The sequence below is a fragment of the Hippocampus bargibanti genome, linkage group LG14 (assembly GCF_051943395.1).
Source record: "Hippocampus bargibanti isolate YZ-2025 linkage group LG14, ASM5194339v1, whole genome shotgun sequence".
Lineage (NCBI taxonomy): Eukaryota > Metazoa > Chordata > Actinopteri > Syngnathiformes > Syngnathidae > Hippocampus > Hippocampus bargibanti.
Genome location: NC_142747.1, coordinates 1630698 through 1645691, shown reverse-complemented (window position 1 = coordinate 1645691; position 14994 = coordinate 1630698). Strand labels below are relative to the sequence as shown.

General features: G+C 42.2%; 1 protein-coding gene across 2 annotated transcripts in view; it reads left to right on the top strand.

Moving 5' to 3' along the window:
* brip1 (BRCA1 interacting DNA helicase 1) overlaps window positions 1-14742 on the top strand; it is a 106240-nt gene extending 91498 nt beyond the window's left edge. The window contains exon 19 of one of the 2 annotated variants that reach the window (XM_089013311.1): window positions 10854-14742. The gene's annotated coding sequence lies outside the window, so the exon portion shown is untranslated. Of the gene's footprint in view, window positions 1-2389; window positions 5739-10853 lie in introns of those variants that run through there. The other variant, XM_089013308.1, reaches the window with a different exon arrangement.
* Window positions 14743-14994: the final 252 nt, after the last annotated feature.

Here is a 14994-nt window from a genome sequence, read left to right as displayed (position 1 = left end):
GGAACCATGCATATGTGTATGTAGGTATGTGTGTGTGTGCGTGCGTGTATGTGCGCGCGTGTAAATGTCATTCAATGAAAAAAAAATCGATGATGATTGTAAATGTAAATAACTGGAGCATGACTTGTACAGTATGCACAAGACAAGTATAGGCTTATCCCACTCACTCAGCCTTTATTTAGGTACTTAATCACCTTCAGAAGGATTGTTCCTGCTTTGGATAACCTTCCATCAGCTGCATGTGATCCCCAGTAAACTGGACTTATCAAACTAAATACTTGAGCCGGACAAGGCTAGGGGGTAAAGATTACATTGTGATTACAGATTTGAAGGCTGACATGTCTCACTCAGTATCAGGTAGTTTCATAACTAACTGGTGAGACACTTGTACCTCAGGAGTAAGATATACTTTGGATAAATATGAACTTGAAATGCGTAGTAGATTTTGTGTGCGTGTTTTTTAATGGGCTTGAGCTTTTATGAACACCTTCATTTTCTAACAAATAAAATGACAAAAGAAAGACTTGAGAACAAAAAGAATCTAACTACCAAACAAAAACCATGGCTAAGCTAAAACTATGTACAGTAAAGTCTCGTTATATCGATATTCAAGGGAGTCCGAAAAAATATCGATATAACCGGGACTATCGATATATCCGACCCTGTTTGCATGTAATTTTCTCCGCGCGTGCATAGAAATAGTATCGATATAACCGGGACTATCGATATATCCGATATCGATATAACGAGACTTTACTGTATAAGAGTCACAAAAACATGAGCGAAAACATGACCGAATCAAAGAAATGACAATCAACGACACGACAGCTAGTGCTAGAGTTGTGAGTCACAACACAATGACCAACAGGTGTGCAGCTTCAGGCTGAGCCATATTGTGCCACCTCACGCACATAAATGGAACCATGGCAGGACCCCTCCCTCATCGCTAATGGCTTTCAGTTTACTGCGCTCCTAAACCACATTGTGAATTTTTCAAAGAATTATCTGCTGTCCTCAACCATCTCTCCTCTCTCTCACCAAATATAATTATTCTGGGGAATTTCAATATAGACATGGACAATTCCGCCCTTATAATAATAATAATAATAATAATAATAATAATAATAATAATAATACATTATATTTTAAGCGCCTTTCAAAGCTCCCAAGGACATTTTACAGCCACGGACAAGCATAGGTACTATAATAAATACAATGCAATCACAAAATAGAATACAATAAATAAAATACAATTATAAATAGAAACAAGAGAAAGAGCTACACATAAAATGCAATTTTAAATAGTTGCGTTTTGAGAAGGGATTTGAAGGTGGGAAGAGAATCGATGTTACGAATGTTGGGAGGAAGTGAGTTCCAGAGTTTGGGAGCAGAGCAGCTGAAAGCTCTATCCCCATCGTGCTGAGAGGGGGGGGGGGGGGGGGGGGCACACAGAGGTGGAGGGAGGAAGAGGATCTGAGGGAACGAGAGGGATTTCAAGATGGTCAGATTGGTATAGGGGGCAAGGTTATGGATAGCTTGAAATGTTTAAAGACATTTTTCAAAGTTGATTCTATATTTGACCAGGCGCCAGTGGAGCTCTCGGAGGACTGGGGTGATGTGGTAAAAGGATGACGTTCTGGTGATGATCCGGGCTGAATAATTCTGGACGAGTTTTAAGTTTTTGGAGAAGTTTCTGAGTGACACCAAGGAGAAGTGAATTGCAAGCTCGCTTGAAATCTAGCTTGTGAGACTAATAATTAGAATTGACTACAAAATACATCTTTATACATCCATAATCTTGTCTTCCGATAACTATCTGACCCTCTTCAAATTTCTGTTCCCTCTTGTTGCCTCAGATCCTTATTCTTCCTCCACCTCTGTGTGCCCCCCTGCTCGTCTCAACACGATGGGGGACAGACGTTTTAGTCGCTCTGTGGCCAAACTCTGGGACTCACTTCCTCTCAACATCCGTAATGTCCGTAAATTTAGAAAACCCATCTATTTAAAAACGCATTCTTTGTATAGTTTTATATCCTGTCTATTTTCCTGTCTATTTCTAATTGTATCTATGGTTTTATTTATGTGCCTGTTTTGTGATTGTAAACTGTCCTTGAGAGCTTTGAAAGATGCTTATAAATAAAATGTATCTTATATGATCTTATTTTTTATTATGCAGCAGAAGTTTGTCTATTATTTGAGAAAAGTTGTTGCAATTGTAACATGCTGTTTCCCCAAGAAAACACTACGACTTTTGAGGGTCGAACGATGAATGAAAAAACATGACAATTTGCAAACGCATCAGTCCTAGCAACAGCATGATATTTTTTATTAGGTTGTTTTTCAATTTTTCAAATTTGGCTTGACAATGCCTCCTATACTTATTTTGTAGACATTGAGCTGCTAGCCGTTCGCCTCTGGCCGCATTCCCTGCCGCGGGAATTCTCACACGTCTAGCTGTGATGGCATACATTCCCCCAACGGCAAATGGCGGCGCAGCCTCTGATGCTCTCATGACTGTTGGAAACAGGCTGCAAACCCAGTCCCCCAACGCCTTGTTCATCATCTCAGGGGACTTCAACAACATCTCCCTGCAATCCTCCCGCCTAACATTCAAACAATATGTAACCCATGCTACCAGATACAATAACAACTTTTACTTATTCTATTCAAATGCTAAAGGTGCGTACAAACCCTCCCCCATCTCGGAAGAGCAGATCGCAATATGATGTATCTCCAGCTTGTGTACAAACCCCTGGTACACAGGCAACCAGCTGTGACCCGCACGGTCAGAAGATGGTCCTCAAAGGCTGAAGAAGCACTGCGGGACTGCTTTGACTCAACCAGGCGGAAACTCCTTACTGATATTCACGGGGTGGACATTGATTCACTCACAGACGCCACGTCACGGACTACATAAACTTTTGTGAAAAAAACACTGTACCCACCAGGACTGTGCGGTGTTTTTCCAACAACAAACCGTGGATTAATCCTGACATAAAGCCCCCCATGAAGGAAAAGAAAAGGGCTTTTATGTCTGGCAACAGAGAGGAACTCAAGGCCGTACAGTCGGAAAAGGGTGGAGTGCCTACTCCGGGTCGGGGAGGAGATCTTTCCTCAAGTGGAGGAGTTTAAATATCTGGGAGTCTTGTTCACGAATGTGGGTAGGAGGGAGCAAGAGATCGACAGGCGGAATGGTGCGGTGTCTGCTGTGATGAGGACTTTGTATCGATCTGTGTTGGTGAAGAAGGAGCTGAGCCAAAAAGCGAAGCTCTCAATTTACCGGTCGATATACGTCTCAACCCTCATCTATGGTAACGAGCTATGGGTTGTGACCGAAAGAATGAGATCCCGGATACAAGTGGCCGAAATGAGCTTTCTCCATAGGGTGTCCGGGCTCTCCCTTAAAGATAAGGTGAGAAGTTCAGACATCCTGGAGGGGCTCGGAGTCGAGCCGCTTCTCCTCCACATAGAGAGAAGCCAGATGAGGTGGCTCGGGCATCTGATTAGGATGTCCCCTGGACGCCTCTCTGGTGAGGTCTTCCGGGCATGCCCCCTGGACGCCTCCCTGGTTAGGTGTTCCGGGCATGTCCCCCTGGCAGGAGACCCCAGGGACGACCCAGGATACCCTGGAGAGACTATGTCTCCCAGCTGGCCTGGGAACACCTCGGGATGCGACAGGACGAGCTAGAAGAAGTGGCAGGAAAGAGGGAAGTCTGGGCTTCCCCACTGAAGCTGCTGCCCCGCGACCCGACCCCGGCAGACGATGGATGGAAGGATGTATTTTTATAGGTGTAATATTGTATGAAAATATATGCCACAACTACATACAGATGCATGTTTAATATCTGATAAAGTATATTGCGGATATGTGTTAATTACAGTCAAGTCTCGTTATATCGATATTCAAGGGAGTCCGAAAAAATATCGATATAACCGGGACTATCGATATATCCGACCCTGTTTGCATGTAATTTTCTCCGTGCGTGCATAGAAATAGTATCGATGTAACCGGGACTATCGATATATCCGATATCGATATAACGAGACTTTACTGTATATGGAAACATTATTGATGGGTTTATTTTGATCGTTCATCCCTGATTCATTGCTTCTACGGGCGTTGATGGCAGAGGATGGTGAAATCATCAGGAAGCCAGGTGTTGAACAGAAAGTTGGTTTAATCTTGAAGAGAGCGGGGACATTGTGGGAGGTCAGCGAAGGAAGGAGGCAGAGAGGAGAGAGAGAGACAAACTAGAATGGGAGAACATTTATACGGTGCACAGTGTGTGACGCGATAGGATGTGACGTCATGTAAATGCGACATCATGTAAAGGAAAGCAGGATATGACGTATCAGGAAGTCCAAAAGGTAAACAAAGATTAGAAGCGATGTTTAGAGATGTTTGTATAGCGAATTACCCCAACAATTGTCTAAATATATGAGCATGTTTTCATGTTAAACACTGAACACAAACTGGTTGTATCAATAGCCTCCTTTATTTTTCTTCATCTCAAATAACACATTCTGACAATGACGAGGTGTAAATATTTTCATTGCAACATTAAAAAATATTAACCAAGATTATGCACCTTTGGCAACACGAAAACAGTGTTCACACAATTACTCTGTGGATATACCCATATGACAACATAACTAACCATGTTTTAATTAAATTGTCCAAATTGTATGTAACTACTTATAGATAATCAATTTTCTGTAAACTTCGATAGACACACAAACTGTACAAAATGAGTAAAAAATGCGAATAATCACAAATTCCAATTTTTAGTTTCATCTGTTAAAGTATCAGCTTCCTTGGCCGTTGGAAATTGTGTTACAACAGCATCAGTCAGAAAGAAAAACATTAATAGGACCCATTCCAGTCGTCTTGCTTAATTGCTGTCCCCTGTCAGTGGCGTCCAGGATGATTTTTTTGCCTGCTTAAATGGCTGTGAATATGGCCTCAATACTGGGATTGTGCAGTATCAACAATGTGTGTGTGGGTGTGCGTGTGTGCGCATGTGTGCGTGTATGTGTGTGTGTGTGTGTGTGTGCGCGTGTGTGCATGTGTGGCTTGGTGCCGCGACTGGGATCACCACCTTATCGTGGTGAGGCACTTGGCGCACCTGCAACCGCACTCACCTGAAGGTCATCTTGAGTCCTCACTCATGCCGCTGGAATACAGTGGGTGTGGCCAAGTGTGTGGAGGAAGGAATTGCGTACACTTCCTCACACTAAATACAGTAAAGTCTCGTTATATCGATATTCAAGGGAGTCCGAAAAAATATCGATATAACCGGGACTATCGATATATCCGATCCTGTTTGCATGTAATTTTCTCCGTGCGTGCATAGAAATAGTATCGATATAACCGGGACTATCGATATATCCGACCCTGTTTGCATGTAATTTTCTCCGTGCGTGCATAGAAATAGTATCGATATAACCGGGACTATCGATATATCCGATATCGATATAACGAGACTTTACTGTACATTAGTAGTGCAGGCTTCAGCTTCCAGCGGAAGCTTTGTCATCTTCGACTCTGATGGACTGCCAAGCGTGTGGGTTGGTGCAACTGCAACTATTCTGAAGTAAAATGTCACACTTTTTTGTTTCAAGACTTTTTCAGATCCCCTTTCAATAACTTTACAATTTCATTTCCCTTAATTTCACTTTTAGGAACCACAAGTAAGATTTTCTGCAAAGATTAACGGTTTTATTTTCAGCCTTTTTAGACCTAAAAAAACATCAGAATCAGAATCAGAATCAGAATCATCTTTATTGCCAAGTATGTAGAACACACAAGGAATTTGTTTCCGGTAGAACACGCTGCACTAGTATCGTTGTCAAAAAAACATGGACATTTAAAGTCATAAAATCAATGAAAAACAAGTATGCAGCAACTCAACAGCCCACCAAATCGACAATATTGAGAGGAACAGGCCGTCGGCTTTTATTAAAATTTATAACAATGACAATTTGCTATGTAAATCAGTAGGCATTGGATTTTATATTGTCTTGCAATGTAAGAGATTGGAATGGATGTATTCTGATTATGATCAAATTAGAACCGAGAACATATGCATCTAAAGTAGTGTCCAAAGTGGTCATTTTTGTTGGCCTCCTGAAGTGTAATTAAACATTTGACTAATTTTGTCCTTATTAAACCATGCTGTCATCAGCTGTTAGTTGACTCTATTGATCAACCACTCACTAATTGATTGAGACAAGCACTTTTCCCACTGATGTGCAGCTCGCTTTTCAATGAACATAACGTGGCGACCATGTAGCCGTAATTGAATGCGAGTTTTGTGATTACCGCCACAAAATGAAAAGAAAATGAAGAAGGGGAGGAGGACGGAGGAGGAGGTTGCCTCATTAATTGTTCTGGCTGGGAGGCAGGCGACAGGCTCCGGGTTTTGGACAAAGGGCTGTCTGCAGCTCTTTTAGCTCCCACTGTTTAAACCTCAACAACAACATATACACACACACACAAACACACACACACACACACACACACACACACACACACACACACACACACACACGTGCGCACATACGCACACACACGCACACACTGTTGCCACTTTGTCCTCCTGCGAGAACCAAGCATGACCAATTGCAGTTATCAGCTTTGACTCAATAGTTAGATTGTGTAACTGCAATTAATCCCAGACAAAAAATGAAGCCCCTAATCTGCCCTATATATAAAAGCACAAAAAGTAGATTGATATTATTATTATTATTATTATAATAATAATAATAATACATTTCATTTCTTAGTGCCTTTCAAAACTCTCAAGGTCACTTTACAGTCACAGGATAACTTTTTCTGCGGGTGAGCAATGGCAGCCACACGCGCCAGCGTTCACTCAACCCGGAAGTAAATCAAATACATAGAAAGCTAGCTATTATTAAGTTAATAGCTAGCCAGCTAGATAGTTAGCCAGATAGATAGCTAATATCTAGCAAGATAGCTAATATCTAGCCAGCTAGAAAGATAATAGATAGCAAATAGCTCGCTAGCTTGGTATATAGCAAATAGCTAACTAAGTAGCTAGCTAGCTAGATAGCCAGATAGCTAGGTTGAGCAGCGGCAGCCACACGCAACGGCGTTAACTCAACTCGGAAGTAACTCAAATAGATAGAAAGTTAGCTAGCTAGCCAATAGATAACTAATAGACAGCTAGATAGATAGATAGCCAGCCAGCCAGATAGATAGCTATATAGTCAATAGATAGCTCGCTAATAGCTAGCTAGATAGCTAATATATAGCCAGCTAGACAGATAATAGATATAGTAGCAAATAGATAGATAGCTAGATAGTAAATAGCTAGCTAGCTAGCCAGATAGCTAGGTTGAGCTATCTGAGATATAGGGAGTGTTAGCAATTGTTGAGTCTATAAAGTACGTGATTAATTTGCTTATTTATTGCATGCCTTGTCGAACATATTTTATTGATGTCAATTGTTGTTTTAAAGGACAACCGACGTCTCTGGACAAGTTATGTCCATAATTTGTAAAATGGCATCAAATGACTTCTACTGAGCGTATTTTCCGTTGATCGTAAGATTCCACCGCCTATAGCTATATTTTACGTTTTAAGACTCGCACTGAATATTCCGGAAGTCTTGTTTTTGAGTTGGTGACGAGTCCTCACCCTACGTCACTGAAGGAAAAAGGACACATTGTAGCAGTCCTTCCATCGTGTCAATGCATTTTGCTGTACTTTGGTCTGAAAACGTCGTGTACGACCAAAAAGAGGCAGAAGAGGGAGACGAAGCTCCATGTAAGGAATTAATCAGCCTGTGGAAACTGGCTGATTAATTCCTTACACGACTTTGCCGCCATGTTCTGCCTTTTTTGGATGCGACTTTTCGCACCCCTGATGCCTCAATATGACACGGAATAAATTCTTTAATCGATTGCAAACATGTATGCTTTCTTCTTCAGAACTATTTGAATCATATTCATAACTGGATGAGTAACAAGAAAGCATATTCTCCGAATCTGAAGCCATTGTTTTGATTCTCGAGCAAGGCAAGACGTCTAGCCGTGACACCACGAACATGGGGGCGGGACCTTCTGAAACTGGCCACTTCCGGTTTCAAATTGAAGTACTTTTTAGACACTTTAAGTCATTTTTATTGGTGTTTTACATTTGGCTAAAGATATCATATTGCGTGTTTTGGGTATTTTAGATGCTATAAAACGTGTTTCTGATTTCAGTTAGGAAACAAAAAAGTGATGTCGGTTGTCCTTTAAATGTCTTTTAGTTTTCATGGTCTTCCACAATAAACGTTTGTGACATCAGTACGAGGCGTCATCTTTGACAGGAGATGTGAGACAATCTAAGTGACCTTGAGAGATTTGCAAAGGCGCTTATAAATGAAATGTTATTATTTTCGTCAATGGACGCTACAGCTACGTGTTTGCTTTCAACATTTAGCTTGTAGTGGACGTGCACATTCCACCATGACATCGGCAGATCCACTGCTGAAAAAAATAATACAGTAAAGTCTCGTTATATCGATATCGGATATATCGATAGTCCCGGTTATATCGATACTATTTCTATGCACGCACGGAGAAAATTACATGCAAACAGGGTCGGATATATCGATGGTCCCGGTTATATCGATATTTTTTCGGACTCCCTTGAATATCGATATAACGAGAGTGGCTTGCCATTGGCTTCAAGTGTGGTTTTCCACATCCTCATTGAGTTTGCAACGAAGGCTCTCAGGGTCCTGTTGACCTTATACAACTCCAAGCATTCAGTGATATATATATATATATATATATATATATATATATATATATATATATATATATATATATATATATATATATATATATATATATATATATATATATATATGTAAATATATAAAGTCTCAGGTATGAAAAACTGGACGGCACCAGGCCCGGATATGGTCCACACCTACTGGCTAAAGAAACTCACAGCTCTCCACGAACGCCTAGCAGTACAAATGAACCAGTTGCTGATGGATGGGACTCACCCAGGATGGCTAAACGAAGGGCGAACAATCCTGATCATGAAGGATTTCTCAAAGGGTGCAGTTCCTTCCAACTATCGACCAATAACCTGTCTCTCCACAACATGGAAGCTGTCAGGCATCATTGCGGCTAAGATAAGTGGACACATGGATCAATGCATGAGCAACGCAGAGAAAGGCATTGGTAGAGATAGTAAAGGTGCCAAACATCAGCTGCTGGTTGACAGAACAGTCGCACAAGACTGCAAGTCCCGACATACCAACCTGTGCACAGCCTGGATTGATTACAAGAAAGCATATGACTTGATGCCACACACATGGATCACTGAATGCTTGGAGTTGTATAAGGTCAACAGGACCCTGAGAGCCTTCGTTGCAAACTCAATGAGGATGTGGAAAACCACACTTGAAGCCAATGGCAAGCCACTAACGCAAGTGTCCATCAAATGTGGCATATATGTGGTATACCACAGGTCAATGGCAACCTCGAACTAGCAACAAGGAAAGCGGCTACGACCAAATACCTCCAGCGGGTGAGGCAAGTCCTCAGAAGCCAGCTCAAATGGCAAGAACAAGCTATGCCCTGCCAGTGATCAGATACCCTGCAGGAATAATTAGGTGGCCAAATGAAGAGATTCAGACCACGGATGTTCAGACCCGAAAACTCCTCACCATGCACGGAGGGTTCCATCCCAAGTCCAGCACCCTGAGACTGTACACAAGCTGTAAGGAAGGAGGCCGGGGACTAGTGAGTGTGAGAGCCACTGTCCAGGATGAAACATCCAAGCTCAATGAATGCATCAAAGAGAAGGCTCCAATGGATGATGTACTCAGAGAATGCCTCAGACAATGGGGAACAGAGGATGAGGTGCTGGACGAGGGACAATCATGGGAGGAAAAGCCCCTACACGGGATGTACAACCGAACCATAACTGAAGTGGCTGATCTCAAGAAGTCCTATCAGTGGCTAGAGAGGGCTGGCCTAAAGGACAGCACAGAGGCACCCATCCTGGCTGCTCAAGAGCAGGCCCTGAATACCAGAGCCATAGAGGCACGGATATACCACACCAGGCAAGACCCAATGTGTAGGTTGTGCAAAGAGGCACCTGAGACAATCCAACACATAACTGCAGGGTGTAAGATGCTGGCAGGGAAAGACTACATGGAGCGCCATAACCAGGTGGCTGGCGTAGTCTACCGAAACATCTGTGCGAAGTATGTACTGGAAATCCCAAGGTCAAAATGGGAAACACCTCCCAAGGTGGTAGAGAATGACCGAGCAAAGATCTGGTGGGACTTCCAGATACAGACTGACAAGATGGTAATGGCCAACCAACCAGATATCGTGGTTAAAGATAAAGGGCAAAGGAAAGCTGTTGTAGTGGATGTAGCGGTCACGAGTGATGGAAACATCAGAAAGAAGGAAAATGAGAAAATCGAGAAATACCAAGGGCTTAGAGAGCAGCTGGAGAGAGCCTGGAAGGTAAAGGTGACAGTCGTGCCTGTGGTGGTCGGAGCACTCGGAGCAGTGACCCCCAAACTCGACGAGTGATTGCAACAGATCCCGTGATATATCGGTTCAGAAAAGCGCAGTGCTGGGAACGGCACGGATACTGCGCAGAACCCTCAAGCTTCCTGGCCTCTGGTAGAGGACCCGAGCTAAAATGGGGGACAGACACCACCCACACACACACACACACATATATATATATATATATATATATATATATATATATATATATATATATATATATACACAAGTGTGGGGGGGCACAAATTATGTACAGGATTTTACGGTTAGTAATCTCTCTCTGTCTCTCCCTCTTTCAGCTTAACATGAAAATGATTGAACAAACCATGGACGATTGTCTGTCGAGTTCTGACAATACTGATGATGAATATGTTCCCAAACCTGGAGAACAAACAAGCGACAGCTCGGTAGAAGAAACAGCAGCAGAAGAACAAGAGGACAAAGAGACGCAAAGTGCCTTCGACCAACCTACGGAAAGTACATGTAACTTCACATAAAAAAAGACATGTGACACCTTCTTCTACCCTGGACACGGATAAACCTCATGAATCAAAAAGTTTACACCCGGCCAATTCCTCTAAGCCACAGACACAAAGACGTGTGACTTGTGCCGACTCATCTGACTCAGAACACCAGCAAACAGCTTCATCCAGTGGTTCTGATATGAAGGTCATGACTTTTAAAAAGAAAACATGGTGGCAGGCTCTACAACAAATCTCACTTCTGTGTGTTTTGCTCCAAGCCTTACAGAAAAATTGCACGCCATTTGATAACACAACACAAAGATACCCCTGAAGTGGCAAATGTGCTTCAATTTGCAACTGGCTCCAAAGAGAGAAGAATACAACTGTATCTTCTCAGAAATAAAGGGAATCGTGCCAATAACAATGACGTTCTTCGTGAAGGTCAAGGAATGTTGATACCTCGTCATCAATCCAAAAAAACGTGGAAGCCAAAGATTACATGCATTGTGTGAATTGTCAGGGCTACCTTATGAGGTGAGCAATGTGGAGGCACATGCAGAGGTGTCACTTAAACATGCATGTGCAAAATTTGAAACCAGGAAAGACTAGGATTCATGCCTTGTGTGAATATGCTCAGCCAGTTCCAGAATGTGTAAATGAACAGTTTTGGAAAATGGTGCTTGTTATGCTGCAAGATGCCATCACAAATGCTGTGCGTAACGAAAAGGTGATTCGGAAATTTGGGGAATAACTCTTCAATAAGTATGGGCATGAGGTCTCAAAACATGACTACATCAGACAGAACATGCGTGAGACAGGGGAAGAAAAATGGAAAGCTTAAGACATGGTGGATATCTTCGTCCCAGTAAATTTACGTCATGTGATCGAAGCAGTGAGGAAGGTGGCTGGCTTAAATGAGCAATTACATGCATTCGAAATACCATCCTTAGCACTTAAGTTGGGACACAAACTCAGGAAAATTGCAAATATTATTGAATGTGAAGGATTAATCTCAGGTGATGACGATTCCATTAATAATGCACGGGTGTTCAAACAAATCTGTGGCACCAGATGGAGTGAATCAGTGTCCTCAAAGGCCCTCAGAGACCTGCGTGAGGCAAAATGGAATGTTCCACGACTTCTGCCTTTGACCAAAGATGTGAAAGAGATGCATGAGTATCTTGAGGTCCAAAGACACGTGTACCAAACAAAACTCAAAGAAGACACAAGTAGGAAACATTGGAGAGAGCATGCAAAAGTTACACTTTGCGAAATTATCATTTTCAACCGGAGAAGAGAAGGGGAAGTTTCTAAGATGCCACTTACTGCGTTTATTTTGAGAGATATTGTTGACACATCCGGATGCAGAGCTGGCTTTGTCTGACCTTGAGCGGAAACTGTGTCGGCACTTGGAAAGAATTGAAATACAAGGTAAACGAGGGCGAAAGGTTCCCATTCTCCTTACACCTGAAGTGCAGACATCCATGATGTTACTTGCCAATACTCGTCATAAATGTGGAATACTGGATGAAAACATTCTTTTTTGCAATACCACAAGCTCCCAGTCACTTCCGAGGATCTGATGTAATTCTTCAGATAGCCCTAGACTGCAGGGCAAAAAATCCGGAAGCATTGTCTTCCAAAAAAATGAGAAAGCACATGGCCACAATGTCCAAAGTTCTCAATTTAAAAGACAATGAAATGGACGAACTGGCAGACTTCCTAGGCCATGATATCAGAGTGCGCCGTCAATATTATCGGCTGCCGGAGGGGACATTGCAGCTTGCAAAAATGAGCAAGATACTTATCGCTCTGGAAACGGGAAGTGTCCCAGTTTAAGGGCACTAATTTGGATGAAATCAACATTGATCCCCATGGTAAGAACACATCTGCATATTTTAGGAAATAATTGCACCCATTTTTTTCTCTGCCAGCTGAAGTTTTATCGGTGTTTCCTCTGTTCCTCAGAAAAGCTATGTGTTGACACTGATATGTCAGGCACTGATGATGAGGACGATAAAGATATGACAAAATGTACTCCTACATCAACATCATCGCCACAATCATCTGATATTTTTATGACTTTAAAATGTTTTAGGTCAAAATATGTTTTGTTCAATGCCTTCCCGAAAATGTAGACAATTGGTGTCATACATGTCAGTATATATTAATGTTGACACAGAAAATAATTGTAAATTCAGAACAATACTTGTGAATTTCTCCACTGTGAGTCTAATACAGGGTAATGTAATGTCATGTGATCTAATCTAATTTTGCACAAGGAGAGTGGGAGGAAGGACAAGCAGTCACTGATGCTGAGACAGCAACGTACCCACAAGTGACGTACCACAGCATAACAAGCACATTTTCCAAAACTGTTCATTTACACCATCTGGAACTGGCTGAGCATATTCACACAAGCAGTGTTAATTTACTTGATTCTCTTCAATGTATTTTATAAGATGGCGCCCGAGTAGACAACCGTCAGCAAGTGCTCTCATGAGCATTGCTTTTTTGTTGTTTTTGTCTTGTTTTTGTGTTTTCTTTTATCACTTTGTGTTGTTGTGCGTCGTGTGGAACGGATGGATTGTTGTTCAGCATTTTTGGCCACGACATTCATCATGGAGGAGACTGTGCTGAGCAGTTGGGTCTCCCCCACCTGTTCCCTGCTCTTGCTACAGATCACAATGTCATCTGCAAACATCATTGTCCAAGAAGATTTCTGTCTGACCTGATCCCTGATGGAGTCCCACCTCCACCTTGAATTCCTCCACACCTCAAACCTGTCTTACAGTCATGATACATGTACTTCCTCATGCAATACCACAGCTCTTCTCCGGGCACCCTGTCATACGTTCTCTCCAGATCTACAAAGACACAATGCAATTCAATCTGACCTTCTCTGTACTTCTCTATCCGCATTCTTAAAGCAAACACTGCATCTAGAAGTTCAAGATGGCGCCCGAGTAGGCAGCCGTCAGCAAGTGCTCTGATGAGCCTTGCTTTTTGTTGTTGTTTTTGTCTTGTTTTGTGTTTTCTTTTGTCACTTTGTGTTGTAGGGCGTCGTGTGGAATGGATACAGATTGTTTTTCAGCATTTTTGACCATGACATTCATCAAGGAGGAGACTGTGCTGAGCGGTTGCGCCTTTTCGGCAGCATGAATGTGCCAGTACTGTTTTTGATTGTGAGGAAAGTCGGTGCCATTTGACTGTCATCGCTGGACAGCTCTGGGGCGATTGTGCTTTTTTGAGCCTGTAAGGGGCAGCATCTTCACAGCCCCGCTTTGTTCAGCAGAAAGGTCGGTACTGTTGGACAGTCTGCGGCTGTATGGATACGTGGCTTGAGGAGCCCGCGGTAAGAAGGAAGGAGCGTCAGCGCAGAGGTCCGATGCGTATATGGAACTGTCGCGGCTTGGAATTGAAGCGGATTTATGAGGGACAGGAGATGTGAGACAATCTCTTTTTTTCAATGGATGCTACAGCTGCTTGTTTGATTTCACATTTAGCTTGTAGTCGACGTGCACATTCCACCATGATGTCCTTGATCCACTGGTGAAGAGACGTTTTGATCCTCTCCTCTTTCATCTGGAACTGCTTGATGTAACAAAGAATGTACATAACGTACTCAAGAATGAATGTCTCTTTGTGTTGTCATATTATTTGTTATTTAGTTTTTTAGTTCTTTTGACTTCAAGACGGCGCCGCGAGCTTCTGCATTTTGCTTTTCTACTTTCATTTCTTTCATAACTTTGCTGCTCTGGAATGTATAGATTTCTCCACTGCGAGACTAATAAAGGCAAATCCAACCCAATCCAATCCAATAAATATGCAAGAAAAAGTATGTTTGTTCTAGCAACTTAGATTGAAAATTGAGAAAATTAAAACATTGTCATTTCGGTCCGATCTGCACAGGTTGTTAGTCAATATGTAATTAAAAGACGAGATATTTTTCATAGATTAATTAATTAATATAAAA